Genomic DNA, 20253 nt, shown 5'->3' with positions numbered 1-20253 from the left:
TTTTTGACTCTTTGCCCTTGGGCTGTGGCCCATAAACAGAGCCGCTATCCCCGACACCCCGGCTAGTGGAGAGTGCAGAGCATAATTGTGAGTCCCCCTTGGATGTCCCAAAAGTGAAAGATGTGTCTGGTAAGTGAGAGAGGTCAAACACGAGCATGGATATTTATTACATGCACTGCAACCAGATGGAGGCGGCCCATCCATCAAGCAGAGCTGTCACGCTGGTCACAAACGTTTCCCATAAAGACACCCCACCACCACCACCACCCCCTCGCTGCCTCTCGCTCTTGCTCTGTGAAAGCAGGAGGTCCATTCGCATGGGAGGAAAGGGAGAGGGGAGAGTGTGAAAGTGCAAGGAGACTGGTTTTGCACAATTTTGAACTTTAAGGCCGGCACATCCCCAGTCTGACAGCCTTTCCATGACTCCATTGGCTGGGCTGTTTTTCTCTCATTAGTGCTTTGTTTCTCTTCCACACAACTGGACCTGATCTATTTTTAGCAATAACTTTTATCAATACTGCTGTGACCCTGTGGATGCTTATAAAGGGCAGGGTGAGAAGGCATGTATTGCTGCAGCTTAGGGAGATATTGAAGACAGAGAGGGGGGGTAGCAGTGGAAGGGCGTTTCTGACACTTGCTCCCTTATTCATCAGACTCTCATAGGCCCGTCGGTGACAATGAAAAGATTTCACAATACAGCCACGGCAGAAACTCATTCTGGCCCTCATCCATCATGCTCAGCCCGCTAGCCGTTCCACTGACCTAATCTGTGATGCCTCGCTGCCTGCACCCCGTTCCTTAAAGGCAGGCTTCATTACTGTGAGAGAGAGTAGGAGATAGAGGCCAGGGGCCAAGGGCCTGGAGAAAAGGGCCGTGGTAGTCAGATACATGCAGAGACTTAAGGTACATAAAACACAGAGACAGCCAACTGTCACAATAGCCTGATTCCTACAGCAAAGACAACTGAAACACACTTGTCACTGATGATGGAGGTCTTTGGAGAAACAATATAAATATAGCAGAGAAGTAGGGTGGAACTGCCGGTCAATTTAGTCTGATTAACTGTGAAAACACAATCTCACTGTCATGCAAATGTCCATCTAACAATCTAACAACCTTCTTTCCATCCATCAATCAAGTGATTAGACAGCTTGTTACTGTCACAAACAATTTCCAAGTCCATGACTGATGGGACTTGAATCAGATATGCCAAACTCACAAAGCAGAGTTTTGTGAGATACAATCTGACCTGATTATGAAAAAGATACAGTCTTTTTTTCCTTTTGTTCACACGATTCGTACACAATGTGTTGTGCTCTGCTCTGAGCGGAACATTACTTAACCAAACAGGGGTAGGACTGAGGGAGGCTGCCTACCTGACCTCAGACCAGCTATTATGGAGCTTTATTCCCTAAACTCCTGCTCTGGGTCTGAGGCCAGACTGCACTGCCAGCCCCGTCTCTTATCTCACTAACTGGTCCCCAGACCCTGTTACCCACTGCCTAATGGAGCCTGTCTCTGCAGTGAGGGACAAATTCAATCAGCCCTTCGCTAAACATCTTCAAATAACATTGCCTCTGCTCTGTGGAAAAGTGAACACTGTTGGCTTTTAAAACCAGGAAATCTGTCTCTGACCAGGCTACTACTGTTTGGTAGTTGACTGGTAGTAGCTTCCCTCCTCTGTCACACCCCAATCATATCTCGTCTTCTTTAAATGCAACTGGTAAAACTAACAATTTAAATAATAATTTAATATACAATGTGATCTAGTAATGGTAGTCAAGCACTCATATGTCCCAGAATAGAACACATTATTTCTATCAACACAACTCAAAAAAATTAAAGTGAATGTTAGAATATTGGTGCTCCTTCAAAACGGTAGTTGCAAACCATTGTAGTAATTTCTATCAACAATAGAATGCTCATGTGTCTTATAGAGCAGACCACATGCTGATCTATCAAAGCCACAAAAGATACCAAAACACTGTTTTACTCATATACAAAGTATTGTATGTATTCTAGCTCCACAGAACTGTAATTGTAAGTAATTTGCACTAAACACTAAATATCAAATAAAGTTGTTTTTTTAAACTATTACATTACAAAACATCAATACATTCCTGTTGCTGCTTATTTCTTAACACCAGTCAAGTCCATGCATTTAAAGCAGTAACACAGTATTACTCAAGGCATGCTGTCCAAAATAATCCTAATAAAAAAATAAATAAATCTCCAGCACCTCCCAAACTGCTATCAACGTTCACTTGATAATCATTTTACCATTGCATCATACAGAATATACTCCCGTGTTGGGGGTGCTGGAGATTAAAGAGACAGTTAATTGACAGGCAAGGCTGCCCAGGAAACACCAACAAGACAGATCAAACTGATGGGAAATGTTTACAAGCCTTACATCAGCACAGATAACATCGGAGAAAGGGATCTTCTTGAAAGCTCCCATAAATCACAAACCTACCAAAATGTATACTGTTGTAATCTTAACAAATCCAAACAAAGTTAAGGCATGCTGGAGATGTTGTTGCAGATGTAGATATAGCTAAAATATCACTTGAATCAATGTTATTCAATGTCAATTATTGATAATCGAATGTTAATGCAGTAAGCTTTGTCTTATCCTATTGCTACTACTTTAATCTAGGGACAAAAAATTATAATATAAGGAGCCATATACATGTCCAATCAAAAGAGCAAGAAGTCAATAAAAAGCACTGTAATTCAGTGAGGAAGGGAGCATTTCCCGTCTGAGGGAGATGCTTTTATAGAAAGCCGTTAAGGAAGAGAAGAGTCCTCAAGTGGTTTTTTTGACAATTTAACTGGTTCTCCTGACACATTAAATGACTATGCTGACAACTTAACTGCTCTGCCAATCAATATTTTCTATTACTCTCATTGTCAGAGAGAAAATAAAAATATAATGTTGAGGTCAACCCAAGAGTGACAACGCATTAAGGCCCTATCAGTGCTGCTTATTAATGCAGATAGGCCCTTAAAATAGAGGCTTTTCTTGAAAAATGATAAATTACATCAACAGACATTTCAATTCTGTGAGATACAGTTACAAATTTTAGATAGCTGACACTGAAGATAATTAATTTTTGCTGTGCTGAAATTCTTACTCCCTCTGACAGTGCATAAGCAATGTAAAGAAGTGGAACTAGTGAATGTGTTTTCCTGTTCAAAGAACTGTGAAACTGCTTTGCAAAACAACCACAAATGATGTTCAATGCAACAATGCCATCCAAACTAAGCTGCCTAACTCCACCCACAGCATTACAGTCCAGCAGATTCTACATCAATGAGAGGAGGAGAAGACAATTAACCAGGGGTTTAACCTGTCAATCATGTCCTGTCAACCTATCACACTTGCACTCTCAGGACCGCCTCCTACTTAACTCCCTCTGAGATATGCTGCTGGCAGTTTGGATGGCTTGACTGACGGCAGTCCTGATCCCGGCACAGGGAGACGCCTATGTGGACGTCTTGGACATGAGAGAGGGAGATTGAGGTGGACATGTGAGGCTGAAGTGAGAGGGCCTGAAATGAAGAAGGAGTGTCAGAAAAGTGCTATTCTGTCCTAATTAGATGAATAGCATAAAGACTAGCACTAGCAATGATGAGAGCAAGGGGGAGGGACAAACATGCACAGAATCAACAGTGCACGACTTTCATGGGTGCATTGCACTCGACACAACTAATCACACGCAGATAGACATAACAATAGGAACAAAAGGATCAAGCTAAGATACCACAGGATCTCCCTCATCCTGCTTTTAAAATTTAAAACAAAGGCATGTATTGTCATCCTTTATGCTAATGCTTAAGATAAAGAAACAGAGTGAGTGTTAGATTAGGTGCATGTAGTCATAAGGGCTGAACCCATTGGCTGTGTATCCCATTACTTTGCTCTCTGCTTCCAACCCTTTGGATTCCATACCGTTCTGTTAACCATCAGCAATTATCTCCCTGTCAGAGCTAAAGGTAACAAATTTCCCCCCATCCAGCCAGCCGCTATCATCCTCTGGACACCAGCATCAACTGACAGCAGCTAAATCACACCAGCCAGCCAAGACTCCTGACAGACAAATGCACTACCTTGGAAAACCTGGTCCCATCACTCTAAGAGGGGAGGGGTAGAAGAAAGCAGAGGTGGATGGAAGAGGGAGTCTCTCCCTGCTGACCTTATACCACCCCCACCACCACCACCACCTCAGCTCTGCTGTAAGAGATGGACTACCCTGTATTCTGTAAGCGCAGGGCGCAGCTCCCAAATAAGAGAATTATTAATGGAGCTTTCCTTGGTTCTGGTTTATCTTGTACCATCACACCAGGTCCCGGTTTCCCCCTTTTTTACAGATGGAGTCAGAGAGCTGGGGCTATGAGTTATCCACACTGCTCCAAGCAACCACAAAACAACACACAGGCTCCAACAAACAACACCAATAATTCCTCCACCTGGGAAACTTTGGAACACCTGTTTTGTAATAGAAGAAGCAGTTAAACGTTCTGTGACGTTCTGTGGATTAATTTCTAAATATATAGGAACTGACTTTCTGGATGAGGATCTGACATAAACATATGGATGATACCAAATAAATAACAGCTGCAATAGTGGAAGAGACCACAGCCGGAGGTGTGACAGTGAAACACAGACGAATCTGTGTGATAAATGTAACATAGTGACATGAGGTTGGGGCAATGGACTAGATGATTCCTATTCTGAATGACGTGACCTTTCATGTGAGTCAAACACATTCACCACAAACGTCACCGACACGTCACTCCTGCTCAGCACGTCACCTTTCCCACCACTGCTGCCAATCAATTACTTTGATTAGGATTTTTGGATTTAGCAACTAAAATTTAATATATATAATCCAGCTAGGTCATTGTGCAACCAAGGTAAATGTGAATCAAGTTTTAGTTGCATTACAGAGCGGGTGGTTCACAGCTTTAACAGCTCTTCTCATCAGATCACATTAGCATACGCATGCAGGTAGATTTCTGTATGTGACACCCTGTATCAGCAGGGGTGACAGAGGAGGGGAGCTGTACCTGACAGTGACCTGTCAAGCCAGATAGGATGTGTTTAACGATAAGCTGTCTGCCTGGATCGCACATGCACACACACACACACACACACATCACAACACACTAGTCCACCACCCAGCTTAAAGAGAGCTCAATGGTATTTGAAACACCTCAAAGGTTAGATGTAGGAGGGGGGCTGATCTAAATCCTGTTTTCTAAATATCAGCTGACATTACAGCAATACATAATTTGATTAAGTTTAACAGCAAATCAGCCAGATAAGCGTGTGTATTTATATATACACACACAACAGTTGCTCAATTGCTAAAATTTGGATTAATTTATTGATTTTTAAGTTATTCACAAACCAATATTTAATTTAAGGCTTGTTATAAATTATTAATAGCAGTTGCAATGAAATAGGTAATAAGCAGCAAGGACATGAACGTCTTTTCAGAAGTGACATATAATGTAAACATTTCACTGTAATGTTCACATTAAATCAGGAGGAAATGCGAAATTTCATACAGCTGATGTGGCAACATTAAATAATGCAACATCTAAATCCATCACACTTCATTGAGTAACCTGCAGCCGAAAAAAATGTCAAAACCAAATAAACAACCAACACAGAACACAAAAGCACAGCTGGTGTGAGGTGGCGACAATCTGGCCCTAAAACAGACTCACCAGTTTAACAACAGGGGCCAAATCTCACACAAGACAGGGATGCAATTGTACTGTAGAGCAGGCCTACCAGGGTGCACTTGTTTTGACTGTAGTAATTGGAGGTCTACACGCGCACACACTCAGGCACAGCAGGCCCCCAGGCAGGATCAATATTTGTTGGGATTGCACCTTGTTCCAACAATGTAAGATTTACGGCAGGCGTGTGGGATTTACACTTTGTCTTCGAAGCAACTCATCAGCACAACCCAATTACTAACCCCAGACAGACAGCATTAACATGGGCCCCGCTGCTGCTTTATGGCCCCTCAGCCCGTCTCATTCCAGCCTCTTCAGGCGCTGCCACCACAACGGATACTACACTTAAAATGTGCTCACTGGAATGAATTCTTAGTCTTTCATTATTCCTGCCTTGATTTACTTCATATCATTTCACAGCTATAGACAAAGATAACACATTGTAAATTACCCCCATCCCGCCTGTTTCAGCACTAGGGAAGAGAGAAGCGGGGGGACAGAGACAAACCGGGGTGGGGGTGGGGGGCAGCTGGAAGGTGGCTCAGGTGTTGGTTTACCGACAGAGATGTATCTCACCGAAAATGGATTTGCCCTTGTTACATGTCTTCTACAGTCTGAATTACACACCGGTCACTATAAATACTTACGAATGCCTAAAGTCCTCCACATAGAGGATGAACTAAGTGTGCTAGCTTTTAACAGATTAGCACCAAGATCTGTAGAACAATTGAGTGACAGTTGCCTACATTATAGTAACAGTAACTATCACAAACCCATTGTTTAGCTGAGAAGGTGTCACTTTGAGCCCTCAGGCCACTGCCAGGAGAGCTGCAAGTAGGTAAGGCTCCTCGGGCGACTTCTGTCAATACTATGTGAGTTTAAGGAAGACCATGCGGACCAGCACCCCCCCAGCCCTCCCCTCTACCCCCTCCACCAATGCATCCCCGTTTAAATACACACAGTCACAGCCACAGGGGCACAATTTCTACCAAAAACACTTTACAGCCTGTCAATCAAAGTGGACCACATAGAAAACTGCTGCATCACACAAAAAAATCTCTAACTCAGGGTTTTGCTGTTCTGTTCATTTGTTATCTGTTCTGTATCCATCTGTTCCTCAATAACTGTGTGGTGTCATTGAGGAATACACTCTAATGTTGGGTGTAGGACTACCCCCCCGCACCCCTTCCAAACCCCAGACCACCATGTAATTTCCTCAACCTTCCATCCCATTTCAGTGGCTGATAACTAAGAACATTAGTTTTATGCCACTCGCCAAGCTCAAATGAAAAGAGAGCTAACTTTAATGACACCGCAATTAATCGGCCCAATAGACAGACAGCTAAAAGACGAGATATTGACTTCATTAAGGATAATGTATTATGTCATTAAGTCAGTAGGGTCACCTTGTGTATCATACAAGCCGGTTAATATATCGGCATTTTCCATGAATAAGATAAATTCAGATGTGAGAGATAAAGCTGATTAGAAAATGTTTCATCCACTGGGAGGCGGGGATGCCTGCTGTAGCTAGGAGTCTACAGAGACCACCAGAGGAAAAGAACGGGGATAATGTGCTACCAATCATACTTTATCTGAATCCAGATTGATTGGCTGCGGCAATTTAATCATTATTGTTTAGCTCTAATCTACAAAGAGGAACACTCCAGGCATGAATGTCTTTATAGGAGCATGTCAGCAGGCTCATTCATTTTCCAGTGTTAGCATTGTATCACTGAGAGATTGATGTTAACTTTTAGGCGTTGACCTTGTAGTACATTAAAATCACCTCTAATATATCTGTTTGTCACTATTTTATCAGGTCACTGAAACTTTGTAATTATAAAAGTATTATATTTGTTGCGTTTTATGTGTCAGCTGCTTTAACATCACTGTAATGATATTGACACTGTAATGTTTCTTTTTTCCCAGAATGTCTCCCTCAGGAGTATTGAGAGGTACCAGACGTCCACTGCTCTGTACAGCGACCTTGTTTTTTTTTCTTTTTTGGAGGGGGGGGTCTGTGATTATTGGCAGTTTCTCATCTAGTGGAGGCTCCGCTCATTTGTCATGATTATTGCTGAGTTCTGGCCTGTCATTGGCTCCACGAGATCAATGGCTTTAGACTCTCCCTCTGTTGTACAGGCAGGCCAAACAGCCTTTTCTTCACTAAATGAGGCTTTCGCTCTATCCATCCATCCACTCTGTCTATACAATCTCCCCTCTCTCTATGTCTTTCTCTCCTGAGTCAGTTCATCAATTTGGTAGTCTATACATCTTTTTTTCCAATCAGTGCTGACACAGCCTCTCTCTCTCTCTCTCTCTCTCAGGTATTGAAAATATCAAGATGTGGTGTCAGCTACACTCTCTTTTCAATTTGACAGTCTACCTACGCTTAATGTGAAACACTCATCAACTGAACAAAAGGGCTTTTTAATATAAAAAAAATGCATGTCCTATAGGATCAGCCACATTTTGCTCAGGTCTTCACCTGATACAAGATAATCAAATCAAATGTACAGATTCATGTGATAGCAACATGACTTAATGTCATTTACATACCACAAGACATTTTGGCCTGTCTGGACGGTTCAAACACTGGAACTTGTCATGTTGACTTTTTTACAGCTTGAATACATGCAATCACGCTCCGAACAGACAGGCTTAGAATGGGCACTGCCCTCCTAAATGTCAAACTGCTCCTTCAAGACACTTAAATTATTAAAGGTCATTTGCTAACTTGGACTTTTGAAAAACAATTTATCAAATGAGTGCTCACATTTCAATTTTTTTCACATGCTCAAGTTAATGAATGGCCCAACAATTCTGCCCAACAATTAATTATTTATTCCATGCAGCTGGGACTGTCGCTTATAAATGAGAGGAAACTGTACCGGCTTGCAAGGCAAACATGATGTGCACTAAAAGATATTTCTAAGCTAGAAACCCTTGCTTAACCTAGGCTTTAACCTCATAAACCCGGCTATAACCTGTGAAATCATATGAACATCACATGCCCCTGGTGATAACTTCAAACTCTGTGGAAGATTCGTTTTAGGAAGCACAAACCAGATGCCTCTCTAATGCCCTCATTAAAACCCATACACAGTCTCTCAATCAACTGCTAGTTTGGTATGCTGCATGGGTCTGGAAGAGAATAAAGTTCACTAGTCAACGTATCATTATACGATGATCTGTAATGATAAGTTCTCAGAATAACATTTTTTTTGGTTATGTGAATCTGTGGTTAGTGGCCCTTTAAATATCACAGTTTATATTTGTAGAAAATGAGAGTGTAATTTAATGTTCAAAGAAGCTAGAGAGAACTTTAATTATGTGCCTTTAATGAGGAATAAATTATGGCAAGACTAATTGCTTATGAATGTGAAGACACAGATCATGGCTCCTGCGATATACCACACATACTGTGAAGGAGGCAAATTGAAGAGCTGATTTTACTGCATGGTTTTTAGATGACATGTATTCTGCTTTGTTGTAGTCACTAACCATTGTGTACGGTTATAAAATACAGCAACCAGGGTTTGTGTAAATAATTGTGCATCATGAAAATGTCATGAAAATTGGTGTTCATAAAATGAGGCCAAAACCATCATGCAGCAGCACGACGATGTTGGAAAAGTGACACTGTCATTATTGAATCTTGACATGCTGCATCAATCATGCACCATATCAGCATAATATACATGAAGACCCATCACAGACGCCCCGCAGAACAAAAGCAATTGCCCCAGTGTGAAAAGCCTCTGAGCATATATTCATGTCAGTAATCAAGACGTGGGCCTCTCAGCTTCTCCTCATGGGTCAAAGAATTAAAGTACCATTCACACAAGGTCAAGACAGAGCAGACAAGCCTTATTAAATATGTTCCACCACTTCACGTAAATGGCACGGGATGATCCACTACAGTAATTATCAGCCCGCCTTTGTCTTTTACAGTCACAACGGTGGGTTTGAGATTACACAAGAGCACATCATCACCAAGGTCTATATGCAGAAGTGGCAATACCACAGGGAGATTAGGACACCGTAGGAAATGTGGTATAGAGTCATACTGACTATAGTTACACACAGAAGTAGCTCTGCAGACTGTTAACAACAGCCCAAAGCTAGTCCAGTGCCACCTGGAGAGTGAGTAGGAGAGCTGATGAGTTTTATCACCTCGCCATAGCCTTCCTCAGGAACTTCTAATTGACGGCTGGGCCTGTTCCTCTGTCCCACACAATTTCCCATCATGCCTCTTCGGCTGCCACAGAGCTGATTCTCCACCTCCCTCCTTCTCCTCTTTCTTTAACTCTATCCCTCACTCGTCCTCTTTCTACTCTTGTTTTCACCTGAATCCGTTCCCCTATCTCCTTTTCTTTCTCCAGCTCCTGCCACACCTTGGCTTGGCTGAGCAGGCCTGACAGGCGGATTCCTTTGGTTTTCGCCGTATTAAAGCCACTTTCTTGCTCTGACAGCCTGCTCTTTCCTGCCACCTCATAGCTCTGGCTTCACACTTCTCTGGGCAGCCACTGCCTCTTGACAGACCACTGTCACTTCCCATCATGCTCTCTGCTGATCGCGCCTCCCTCCCTCCGCCACTTTGACACCCCCCATACTCACCCAACCCCTCCTCGGCAAGCTTGCGCGAGCCCACTTCCATACCAGTGCAATTATTTTTTTGACAAGCCATCCATCAGCCTTAACTTTAAAAGCACTCTCCACTGATATCCATTGTTAAGCCCCCCTTTGCAGCTCCTGCCTTCTCCCTCCAGATAGAGCTTGCATGAGAGAGTATGATATCAGACATCACCAAACCTACCAAACCATGTAAATTTACTTTGTTCTCGGCTGTGTTTCCAATTTCACGTCCAATTTTTCGGTACATTATGCGTAGTTGTTGTGCCTAATACAATGTTGTCAAAACCCATTACAGTTCGCTCCTTTAGTCGCCTCTGAAAACAGGTTACACTTGGTATTCTATATGTGTAAGGCAGGGACATCGCACCATCTGCAGTTGAATCTTATTAAAATTATCTGTTCAATTCTCACGTTCTTGGGTCAGAGCAATTTGCAGGCATTAGCAAAGACACATATGAAAATGTCAGCATGTCAACTAATAACAGCGAAATGCATAGGAGTGCATCGCTGTGAGTCAATAACGCTGCCTTGCTGGTGACACAAATTTGATGGTAATCTAAGAAAATGAATAAGGGGGAGAAGCTCTGCGCTGTTTTAAAGGGAATCTTGTCCTGCGTTGAATCATTTGGCGCTCTTCCACTTGGCCTACATCTTAGCCTTGCAGTACAAAAAAGAAAAGAGGGGGGGTATGACAACAAAGTGCCCTCTCACTGCTGTCTGGTGCGTTCAAACAGCACACATTACATGTGCATGATGAATTAGTGCCATTATGTACAGCTCAAATGCCCAATGTTTCCATTTGAACAATATGATGGTGTGAGTAGATACTGAATGGGGCTGTAGAAGCACCAAATAAACAATTAAAAACACTCTTATTTGTGTTCTCCATATTCTCCGTACACTGTGACAGAATACATTGTCATGAGGACAATTTTATGGACTATAATTGCAGTGAATTAATGGCTACATTTACTTACAAAAGCAGTAGTTTTAGGTTTGAAATGAGAATTAATATGCAGCGTAGTTAATTTTATCAAACCGAGCACTTGTGAAGAGGCACAAAGGACAAGTAACCTGACACACTACAGGTTATCGACCCCAAATGAGATGTGAAACTGCAGCTTTGACCCACATCAGTAGCAGTTCATAAAGAATATTCAAGACAGGCAAATAAGAAGTGACAAAATTGCTACAGCAGCACAATGGGGCTCGGCTGCCTCGTAACTGAATCACTCAGCCAAGCGAGTTTGTAAACTTTAAGCCAATTGCATTCAAAAACCACCCTTCAACAAAAAGGAAACACAATTAACAAGCTGATAGCAGCGTGTGTCTGGCTGACTTAATGAATATCAAATTACATACAAATGCTTATAAATCATCATTATCGCCCAAATTTTAATTGATCCCACAATTAAACATGACAAATGCTACCTATGGCAAGTCTTGACTTTATTCTTTCCCCCAATAAGAGACTATTTATCTCTCCCTTTTCCTAGTGCGTCATAGCTAATTTCACATTGTGTGCGTGGCTAATTAACAGGGACAGACAGACAATTTTAGTGCAGGGTAATTCCTTTTGTTTACAGCGGGGAACCTTCTGTTTCGAATAATTTCCACAGCTCTTAGGTCTCTGTTTTGCTCCTAATGGCGTCTATTTGAACATTCCCTTAAGTTTTGGCCTGATGGTTTCCTCGCTGTTAATTAACTCTAATAATTATGTGTATCACTCTACCTTCGGCTTCATTTTAAAGAGTTCGTTTTTCAAACATATTTCAGCAAACTGTGCATAATGCTAATATAAAGAGATGTTCTTTTGACAGTAATGAAGTTGAAAGAGCAGACTTTAAGTTAATATTCTGAAGCTGAAAACAATTAATTACATGCTTACAACGGTGTAGGCGTGAGTTTGATTGTGCGTGCATTTGCATGTGAGGATTGTATGTTTGTGTGCTTTGACGTGTTTGTTTGAGCTGTGTTGTGTTTACACCTTGTGCTGAGTCTAATGCAATGCAGACACCTGCCACTGTCTGTGGCCCTGACAGCTCTGGTCCCAGCAAAGCGAGGCAAGGCACTAGCATATGGTTATCAATGATCCAGATGGCTCATGCTTGTCTCCAGACTGACAACTTTGCTCCTCCATTATCAAACAGTAGTAATTAACCATAATCAAGAAGGTGTTAATTAGACATAATGAAACAATTTCTGTTTGGTCAGAGCCTACTATTTGCCAATTACTTGTAATTATATGCACTAAGCACTTCAGTGTAATCTCTGTCGGTGGTGGAACAAGCAGCCAGTCAAACAGCGGGGCTGTGTGTGTGTGTTTGCTAGACTGAAGAGCCTTTTGTTTTGTCTAAAAAATTGGCAGATATAAACCTGCAGCTCTCTGATTGGCCGGGCTGTCACAGCTGCCTGAGAGGGGAACAAAAGCAGCATCTTACTTCTTGGAGACAGCAGCATGGAAGTTTGTCATTCTGAGGAGTGGATGGCTGTTAATCAGTGAGACCCCTGACCACCCACACCCACATACCCCCCCCCCCCAAAAAAAAAAAAAAAAAACTCACTGGATCCAGTAATGCCTGTGAACGTACAACAGAAACCAAAGCTGTGAATACATGCTTACTCGAGATGAGAGGGGAGACACAACATGGAAAGGATGATGGACAAGAAAAGAAGACAGAAACCAGGAAGCAGTGATTTACGCAAGTAGAAAAGTAGATGCTCTGACAGGTGAGAGAGTTTGACTAAAACAAGTTGTAATCATGGTAAAATGAGGGATACTGGAAACAAACAAAAAAAGAAACAATACTCTGATGAGGATGAGGTTTCATCATCATTTCATCATCTTGGCACCGATACAAAGACATTTTCCCAGTGATTTAATTTAAGAAAAATGAACACCTTTAAGTCCATATTAAAATGTGTAAATAATGCAACATTTAATTATCATTTACAATAAGAGGTCACCCAATAGTGATGCTATTTTGCCCTAATATCTATGAAAGGACACAGGATCACAATGATACCTAAATGTGTGGATTTGTTTTAATTCAAGCTAACATGTAGCTAAGCACAACAACAAACCATCTGCAATACTAAGCAATTATTTCTGCAAAGACAACATTATACCTCGGATACATCAAAGTTAATCTTGGAAAATTGAATGCGAGCGATAATAAGGCCTATGTTTTCTGAAGCTTCCATAAAAACTACTTTTCACAACATCCCCCCTTATAGCAAGCTGCACAAAACACAGTAAAAGCTGTATTTGACATGCTCTGACAACATCTGTGCTGTAAAGCTGTCCATGCTCAACGATCATATTGTATGTTTTTTAACTAATCCTTCATCTGTGTTGGCTGAGTGTCTGAATTCAAATTCCACACAAGTCCACTGTAAATCTGTGTGTCACCAAGTCGTCCTAATTAAAGAGGTCCAGAGTTGTAAAAGAGCCCATTTGTGAGTGGAGTTAGTCATTTCTCTAAAGAGGCATCAACAACACTGTAAATAAGTCATTTACAGTGAGCTGGTAATCACAGAGGCCATAACCCAGGACCAGCCCTCGCCCATAATTACTGCGGTTCAGCGTAATCAACAGCACATCATCTGCTACGAGCTGGAAAACTACTCACACTTACTCCACCCTGCAACATAAGACCGTCTCCCATGACTAAGGACACAGCCACCTTTTGTTTATGCCTAAATTATTACTGTATCCAATTCTGTACTAAGGGGCTATACTTGGCTACCCAGCTTCATTTAACATGATGTTGTCAGTGTCTGTTTGGATTAAGTTTGTAAAACAAATACACCTTGGAATGCCGTTAAAGGTGACAGTTTCCTTGTAAATACTTGTGCTCTGTGATGCTTAATATGGCCCTCTCAGAGGGTTTTACAGGAACCTCCCAGTAGGCCTGGTTCCAGGTCTGTTTTTAAAGGAGAAAAAATATTTCTATTCCATGATACCTCTTATAATCCCTGAAAAATTGTGGGGCGGGGATTACTGATAACATACAAAGTAGCAGAAAAAAGAAGGAAAGATAAAAAAAAAAGTAGAAAGAAGTGCAGTATTTGTTATATCACCTATAGAATAGTTTTGTCACCATATAACTCTAATGAAAATGCTTCCAGTTAGGTGGACGTTTGTCAACATTTGCACCTCTCCATAACTGGCCTTAATTTTTGTGGCATTAAAAAAGCTTCTCATGATTTAAACTGCTAAGCACATAAACCTATTGTCACACCTCTGCGACAGCACAGAAACAGTCTCACCACTGTGCTGACAGGATGTTCTGCATTAGCACAGTAACAATGTAACATCGCTGTGATTAAAGTCACTAGAGGAAGTAAGTTCTGATATTAAAGTTTTCTTTCCTCTAACATGCCTTTGTTTATTAGGGAAGATGTTATAAAATGAAAAATGAAGTCAACCTGAATTCTTCCCCTGCTCCTCCTTTGTAATGACACAGAGACATGAGGAGGAGTGGATGGAGGGTTGCTGAGGTGCTGAGGCCTGAGTTGCTTGTCAGTGGCATGACTGATCACTGAGGCCAACTCTAAAAGGATTGCTGGTGGAAATAAAGACACCGGCATGTCAGCTGTAAGCTTCTCAGAAGGACCCATCAGACAAGTGGATGGGTATTGACAGACCAGCGACAGAAAAAGAGAGACGTGTAGAGATGAAGGGGAAGACAGAGAGGGAGTAAGTGTCCTGAAGTCGCTCACCTTGGCACAGGCTGCAATGTCAGCCGACCCGGTGGCCATCACTCTCAGGCCCTGTCCAGGGTATTATTTAAAGCCAAACAAATATCAGGGACTGAATGTCACCACAAGGACATCCAAGCCTCATCTCCACCAATCAGTGTCCAGGGTTTCAAATCACCCTTTCTCCTTCCTCTGCCGACAAATCCATCTTCTTCATTCATATACCCTGCTTCACACCCCCATTCGACCCCTGACTACCACATTGAGGGGCGGCACTGTGCAACAGATTTACGATCCCCCCATCTCAGGCCAAGCACGATTTATTGACATTAGTTGTCAGCTTTCTTTTTGAGAAATTGCACGTAGAATTAATTTTAAGTACGTCTTAATGTTAAATATCCTGGAAACACTAAATTTCATGGTAGGTGATGCTCAGAGCCGCATAAGCATATATCACATTCTTGGGCTTCGGTGAAAGACCCTTTTTTTTAGACTTTAATTTAATAAGAAGCAGCTCATAACCGCTTCATCTCAGCTGTTAATTACACATCCTTTATGCTGAGGAATGATCTTGGGACACTATTTAATGCATCAAAAGTTTAAGTAATTTAATTTAATTGTTTTTATTACTTAATCATGTCCAAGGCCACATAACGTAACAGAGAACAACCTGAATAAGGTATCTTACAGCAGTGCCATCCGGATAAGGGAAATTGTTAAGCAATTTTGTCCTTCAAACTATAAGAAAAAACTCCCTGTAGTTATAAATGGTCGGTGTTCATACTATGGCATACATAGTATAATATTTACAATTCAAAAATGACTGCAAATTATGCTTTCCATTATAATAGGTCATATTGTCAGGTTTACATAACACTGTCTTGAAAAACAACTTTTTTTGTTACACAGCATATTAATACATTCTCTACATGAAGAGACACTCTAACCCAAAGCACACAGTAAAATATACAGGCTATAAAAATATTGCATTGGGTTTCTTGGTGCTTTTGACAACTGAGTGAAAAGCAGCTCAGCCCAAACAAGAAAACACAGTAAAATAAATCACAATCTTGGCAATAAACATGTAAATCTTGATCGATATGTGCTTGCCTTTTTCCCTTTTTCAATAACAGCTGCCGTAAAGGCCTGCTGAGCACAAGCGGCCATAAAAGTATGTAAAATAAATTAGGAGAGCATAATGAGAGGCTCCAGCAATTCCCCCATAAATATAACATAACGACCACAACTAAAATGTCAGGGAATCCAATAAATCAATTTCTCAGGGACAGGCCGGCCTTTATGTGTAGAACACACAGTCATATTTATAATTCTTCTTTTTTTTTCGTCAGTAGATCTTTTTCTTTTTTTTTTGGAGAGAGAGGGCAGCCAGGGAAAGGGTGCAGCTCAACACAGGTCCCTCTCACATGAGGAAGGTTTAATATGTGTTCTATGTGATTCATCACCGTGACACGGACACCTGAGGCCTGGGCCTGCTCCATTTCTACTGCCTAAATGGTTTCTTGGGGACTTTTCCTACACACATGCACACACCAGCAGCACACACAGACGAAGAGAGCTGAGGGAGATAGAGAGAGAGAAATGGGTAATGGATTGACAAAGAAGGCCTCATTTAAAAACAGAGAGCTATTTTGTCCTAGCCATGTAATAGATTGTGAGTCTAGAGTTGTCTAGTGTCACCGGTAGAGGAACTAAAAAGACAGCAGGAAAATGAAATGATTGACATTACAGGCCCATTTCAGATAACCAAGTCACTAAGTGAGGAGGATTCATAGAGGTACAGGGGTTACAGACCCATTACACCCAGTGAGTGTTACTTCACACTTAATAAAGCTATTATATACTCTGTCGACTCTTCAACTTCCAAGCTTCACAAGTCCACAGAGAGCAGAAGTACAACTGACAGTTCAAAGCTAAATATCCCTGATTAGACAAGAACTATACTACTAGTTCTGTCCTGTTGTAGCAACTGGATCTTTCCACGGACATTTACAGCCATTGCAACAATCTCTTTGTTGTAAAAATATAGAGAGCAGAAAACTGCATGAGACTGTAATTATTCTAATAACAAAGTAGGTCCAGTTATAGACGGCCTAATAAGGAGTGGGTGATTGATGGCAGGAACACGGAGCCTTTTACAGGAAAACGGCACACACCTCTGACTCCTGTTTCCAAAGAGCAACGCTCCACACTCAATCCTAGAAATGTGATATTTTTTGAAGACCTGGCTGCATGTCAAAGGTAACACAGTAGTAAAAAATGGAAAAAAATCAACTACACAAAAACACATACCATGAACCAAGAACAGACATACAAAGTCTACTGCTGTGAGTGTCTTTGAACTAGAGATTCTCTTTGAATGTGTGATCATTTTTACACACAGTACTGTATACATGATACTGTTTGTTTTTATCTAATATCTTTTTTTTCTTGGTGGTGTTTTTCATACCCCATGCCATTCAGAACTGATCTCACTTGTAATCTTCAAGAAGTGTTTGTGTGACGCTGGTTGAATTATGTGTCCACCGCTTCTTTTTATCAAGAGAGTATGTCCAATTGTCCCTGAAGTATTCATATGTCATATTCGTACTTCCTGTAGGACTACACCCTGTGAATGTGATAAAATTCTGGCATTATTAAAGTGGCGCTACCAGTTAATGTGTGCAGGTCAATCAAAATGATTCAGAGCTGACTCCAATTAATTTGTTTTAAAGCATTCTGTAAAAGATACTAATGCATTAGCCCAGTCTTAAAGAGAGGTGGAATCACTCCGACTAAACTCAACAATATTTTCCAAACAGATCATAAGCTGTGATAAATGTGTCAATGGTTTTGGAACAAACTTTTTTGAAGCTGTGTTTAAAAAACATTTATCACAAAATGAAAACAAGATTATAAAAGAACCGAGTCCTTGGTTGTGGACATTAATGTAACTGTGCAAACTTTAACCTTCTCCCACATTTTCACTTCTGTTCTCAAACTCTGTCCATCAACCTCAGCCTCTAGAGGTGGCTTGTTTAAGAAACAATTAGGGGGGTATACAAAGCCATTTGCAGGCAGCGGGCCTTGCTGGGCAGGCCAGCTGACTGGAGTACCTTTCACAACTGATTTATAACACTGTCGCCTTGGCAAGGCAACATAATTAATAGGAGCATGGACTTCTAATTCCAATGACTTCCACACCAAGTGGTTTTCGTTTGATTTATGATGGCCGGCAACTTTGCATTTTATCAGTTCATTCAGTCATTATTTATGCTGATGACCAATTTCAATGGGTCGCTATCATCTAACTTGCCACTAATCAAAGAGAATTAGGGTTCACTGCATTATTTAGACGCTGTTAATTTATCTTTTTGAACTAGGCAAGAGGAATAGTTGTGGGAGCATGCACGGCAATACACCACTAAAGGCACATTCAGTGATCACTGCACTGTGAAAAAAGTGTTCATGATCCAATAGGACAAAGGTTCTGAGCTAACCAACAACACTGCTGGAACAACACCAAAGTCACTGAATCAGAGGAATGCACATAACTTAATGGCATTTAGGTGCATAAACAAAAGTGGTGCTGAAATAGAAATGTAATGACTGGCTGTGTTTTTAAATGCACTAATATAACAGAAACACCGAGCCAGCCAACGCCTTTGTAAAACTAAGGGTCAAGTTGCAGCTCATAATTAAGCTCGATTAGTCTACATACACGAGAATAAATTGGGGTGGAGTAGTGAAATCATATATTCTCAAAATCCACCTCCTCGCCTCGCACTGTAATTGCACTTCAAAAGGTGACATATTCCCAATTTATGAATGATGAATCTAAATCAAGCTCAATTTGGAGAATCAGAGGGCATCATGTTGACCAGCCTCAGCCCAAAGGCACAGACAGACATATCAAAGCAAGACATCTTTCAAAAGTGTCAATACCTGTGCTCATCATATCAACACACACACTCCCAATCTCAGTTGAGATGATGCACAGCATTCTTGATGACTGAAAACCTGATATGCATGATATATTCTTCACTTCAAAGCCAGTTAATGTAATTCAGTAGGCAGGCATGAAAAAGCATCATGTAATTCATATCAGGCGAATTTATGAGTTCTTGTATGTGGGTCAAGCAACTGGGAATGCTTTAACGATATGGCTTTTATATGCTTTTGTTTCAACTTGAAAGAAGCATATACATACATTTATTATATAAGTCAGCAGGCTTACCAGCTAGGCCTCAAGTACTACTTGGTACAATTAGATAGGTACCATTGTGGCATCAAGGCTGCCCTTAGTCAAACACAGGAGAAGGAAAACTATCAGTGTTACTAGTGTTTGTGTAGAAAACCATCAAACAACTACACTTGTTAGTGGAAGTGTAGAATGACAGGAAGCAATGAAAGGAAAAAGACACAGCAGAGGGTTTGTTTTGGATCTGCAACATTGCAAAAACCACTATAGGCCACTCCACCAGGTAAGGTATGTGCACATTTAACACATTTAAAGCCATCATAGAGAAAGATAATACTACTTACTCATGGCACATACTCCTGGCTTATTAAAAAAATGATTCAACTGCAAACATTTAACAATGATAAAATAACAGAACAGCATCTGGGATCTGGGAATTGCAGTACAGCAGTTCATACTAAAAGCAATTCTACAAGTCCCTTTGAAGCAAACACACAACAAAGTGCAATTTACTGTAAAGAAAATGAAAAATGCACTCTTCATGTATTTGACAACACAAATGATCAGACTCCATTTGTTAGCCTGTTCCCCTCTCCCCTGATTCCCTGAGTGATAAATTGCATTTAGCAAACCACAGGAGGCTAAGCATTCTTGACCTGTTTTTATCGATTTGCATGAGCTCTATGCATGTAATCCCGTTTGTAGGTAAATCATGGAATGGGCATATTCAAGCCACTGTGGGTTTAAATTGGAGACTCCGCATTGGATATGGAGGGTGGGAAAGAGATGTGGTGGCCCGTTGGAATCTGGGAACCTCTATTAAGATTTATAGGTGTTGGGATTCTATGGACCTGAGGCATTATTCATGGTAAAGCTTCTCTGTCTGGGCCCGTTTATAAGATGAGACAAGGCTGACAAAGATGGAGGCCCTCTACAACAGAGCCAAGCTGCTTGAA

The 20253-nt window shown here is 41.2% G+C and overlaps 1 protein-coding gene across 7 annotated transcripts in view; it reads right to left on the bottom strand.

Moving 5' to 3' along the window:
* The window catches only part of lrmda (leucine rich melanocyte differentiation associated), a 177613-nt gene that overhangs the window by 76788 nt on the left and 80572 nt on the right, over window positions 1-20253 (bottom strand). The gene's annotated exons all lie outside the window — the stretch shown is intronic.

Source organism: Parambassis ranga, chromosome 15, assembly GCF_900634625.1.
Source record: "Parambassis ranga chromosome 15, fParRan2.1, whole genome shotgun sequence".
Classification (NCBI taxonomy): domain Eukaryota; kingdom Metazoa; phylum Chordata; class Actinopteri; family Ambassidae; genus Parambassis; species Parambassis ranga.
This window is presented reverse-complemented; position numbering and strand designations above follow the sequence as displayed.